The sequence below is a fragment of the Macrobrachium rosenbergii genome, chromosome 46, assembly GCF_040412425.1.
Source record: "Macrobrachium rosenbergii isolate ZJJX-2024 chromosome 46, ASM4041242v1, whole genome shotgun sequence".
Classification (NCBI taxonomy): Eukaryota; Metazoa; Arthropoda; class Malacostraca; order Decapoda; family Palaemonidae; genus Macrobrachium; species Macrobrachium rosenbergii.
The window spans coordinates 49,602,775-49,606,493 of NC_089786.1; positions in this window are offsets into that span (position 1 = coordinate 49,602,775).

Consider the following 3,719-nt stretch of genomic DNA (forward strand, 5'->3'; position numbering starts at 1 on the left):
AAGTTCATTATTTTCCCGTAATAAGGGTGGCTCCAGTGTAAAAACAACACAGACCCACTACCACATTCATACTGTAACGGCAGAATCTTGGTCGAACTCAATTCAGAAAACTTCTTAGACCGTTTTAAAACTCTCTGAGATACTAGATTTTTCAGTTCTACGTCGCATGTAGGCCTACTCTTGTGCTTTCAGTATACCAAGGCCCTTCCTTTCCGGTACCTCTCTCATGCCACCTATTCTGTTCTTCCTAGGTCTTTCTCCTTTCTTCTCCTCAACTCTTCTGTGTCATACTCTCTTTCCTACAAGCCTATTACCTATAATGACTCTGATCTATCCTTTCTCTAATGCTAACCTTTTGAATGCTTTCACGTATCTCCACAATTCTTAGGCTTTTAATTCTTCTTACTCCACATACAATACGAAAATAGTTCATCTTAAAAACTTCGAATTTCTTTTGCATTCTTATTCAAGATTCATGAGGCGCTGATGTGAACAAAAGTGTGGTAGGCCAAGTGTGACTGAATGCGTCTTTTGGGTGGGCAAGTTGAATCAACTCATCTGTTGTTGAAATAACTTTGTAATTTGGAATCAAGGTAGAAATAAATCTCACCAGGCAGTGAATCGATTAGACTTATACTGAAGCCACTTTAACAGACGGTAAATTTACCAGGAGTCGGTGTGCATCACACCTGTACTGGCCACAGAGCTAGACTCCCAACAGGTATACAAGAAGTCCATGGTAGCTTACCTCGTAATGCAAGAATTTTAATCAAGGGGTTAATATGTGTGTGTTTGACCATTTTCACAACGCAAGGATGACAGGAGGGATCCAAAGAAATGGGTGTGAGGAATAATGCTGTTCCTTTCTACAAGAGTAACATTAGTAATGGAGAGTGTAAGAGTTACAGAGTGTGGATATATGATTGGATTTAGATTAAACAGTAAGACAGAGAATCAATAATTTATATATATATATATATATATATATATATATATATATATATATATATATATATATATATATATATATATATATATATATATATATATATATAATATATATATATGTATATATATATAGAATTTAATCACTTACTGCTACTTTCTCCTATGGAAGAAAGAGAATATGAACGGAGGTACAGTAAAAGGAATGAAAGAGGTTGCAGCCAGCGGCCAAAGGGATGCTGCAAAGACCCTTAAGTAATGCCTACAGTGCTCCTTGTGAGTCTTGAAGCATAAGCTGCCTCATAATAATATATTAAAAAGTAATATCATTGATATCCACCACATAAGGAGCACGTAAATGAGTTTGAATCTTCTACTTATTTATTAAGCAACACCAGGGACCTAGGCAAGATGGGAATAAATTTACATCTTGAATAACCCACTGTTTCTTTTGTCTGCAGCAGTGATTTTCACCTGGTAGCTATCCAACTGTGGTGAGCTGCAGCCATGGCGCAGAAGAAAAAGTAATCTCATCATCCTAAAACACTTGCCGAGAACAGTAAGGTGAGCACACTTTGAAGTCATCCTGTCAATTGAAAACTGTCCAGTTAAAAACATTACAAATATAGAATAGAATACAATATAGAATTTAGGCCAAAGGCCAAGCTCTGGGACCTATGAGGCCATTCAGCACTGAAAGGGAAACTAACAGCAAATAGGTTTGAAAGGTGTAACAAGAGGAAAACCTGGCGGTTGTACTTGGAAACAGTTGTTAGGAAAGGGTGGGAAGTCCAATAGACATGAACGGAGGTACAGTAAAAGGAATGAAAGCGGTTGCAGATAGGGGCTGAAGGGACACTGCAGAGAACCTTAAGTAATGCCTACAGTGCACCATGTGATGTGCGCTGATGGCACTAAGCCCCTACAGGGTGTGGCAGCTTGAAGGAAATTCTATATGCTACAGTTTTGAAGACCCTGTGATCTTGGATTTTGGTGGTCTGAGAGGGAGTTTTTATCACTGACTTTCAAAATTAACTTTGCTACACTATAGTGCAATTCCCAATCTGTAAAAGTGTTGCCTGTAAGTCACGATATAGAGAAAACTTATTCAAGACTAAAATTGAACCATTTTAGCGTGATGATGATTGACAATATATGAAATTAAGCCTGTCACACCAAGTATTGAGCACTTTCAACAATTTAGCGCTTAAGACGCTGAAAAGAGGGAATTGGATTATATAGTTCAAGATGTTGAACTGCAAGATTGAAAAAAAGAAGTGGGAATGGAGGGAGAGTATAAGGCTAAAAAGTGGATGCAGCTGGGTGCCATTTAGTAATGCCTACAGTGCACCATGTGAGGTGCACTGAGGACACTACTCATAATTGGAGCTCTTGAATTGGAAGCAACTGCAAAATTTTTTTTCATTACCATTGTAAAACTTGGCAATTTTTTATTTTATTCAAGTGAAATTCAGCTGTATAGCATCAATACATCATTTTAACCATCAAAAGTTCACGAAAATCCAATAAAACCAAATTTTTCTAGTTTCTGCAATGGTTGTGATCAGTGTGTTTAGTTACCAATGTTTCAGTTATTATTAAATCATACAATTTCATACATTACATGTCATGAGTCGAATGCTAAAGTATTTATTTACAGACAGGAATGCCAAACAGTGCCTGCCTCTTCTCCAAGGGATCAAGTACAGTACAGTATCTGTAATTTCTAACACTGATTGTAACTACCCAATTTTTTGTTACCAAACTCTCTTTCAAGGAAAAATGAAACAGATCTTGCATAGTTCATACAACAAAACTATATATTCCGCTACCTTGTGTACTATATACACAAGGATGCATCATACTGTTCTTTGGTTATTTTATTATATAGTGTTGGGTGAGCTTGAGTACAGCTTCGTCTTTTATATCAGTGCAGTACTTAAATATATACTTACTGACATGTTTATTATTGTACACTTTCTATTTCAAGTTTATTCTAAATGCCTCCAAACAGTTAATCACGCTTATTTACTTCCACTAAACATGGCCATGTTTCAAATTATTTGGAGTGACAGCAGTTGTCATCAGTCGGCTTTCATGCTGCAATCTACTCTACCCTTCAGGACATTAAAAAAAGAGAAAAGATTTTTATATAATTAGAAAACACTGTCTGTTTACATATTGTCTATCGCAGTGAAGTCTTTACTTATTCACTCTTTCTGCAAAAAACTGAAAAGGTACGGCAAATGCACGTGTGGGGAAGGTTGAGTACTTGGTGAAAGTGTCACTCATTATCTTGTCCCGGGTCCAAGTCCACAAGTAGTTGCTTCCTTGAAAGCTTTCCATCTTATGAGTGATATCTGATGTGCTTTGCTTCCTAATAAATTTTACTGAAACAGCCTTACTTAGTTCCAATGACTTAATAGCCTTTGTGCCCCACTTTCACTGGTATTTCTTCTTCATTAGATTACTTCTTTGGATAGGGGAAGTACTGAAATGATTTAGCCTATAAGAACTCCATTACTCTAGTGTCAAATCTGACCGGTTGAAATTTCACATTCATGACAATCAACTGTTTTTGATGAAAATGTTTTTCTTTTTACAGCCACCATTACCATTTTACGCTCATTTAGAACAGACAAACCTGTTTCTCTTATTTAACTTCATGAACCTAGAAATGCACTTATGTGCATATTACAATAACAACACACACAGATATAAAAACCAAAACTTGGTGTGTGACTACAGTAAGGCTACTACAAAAACACCACACA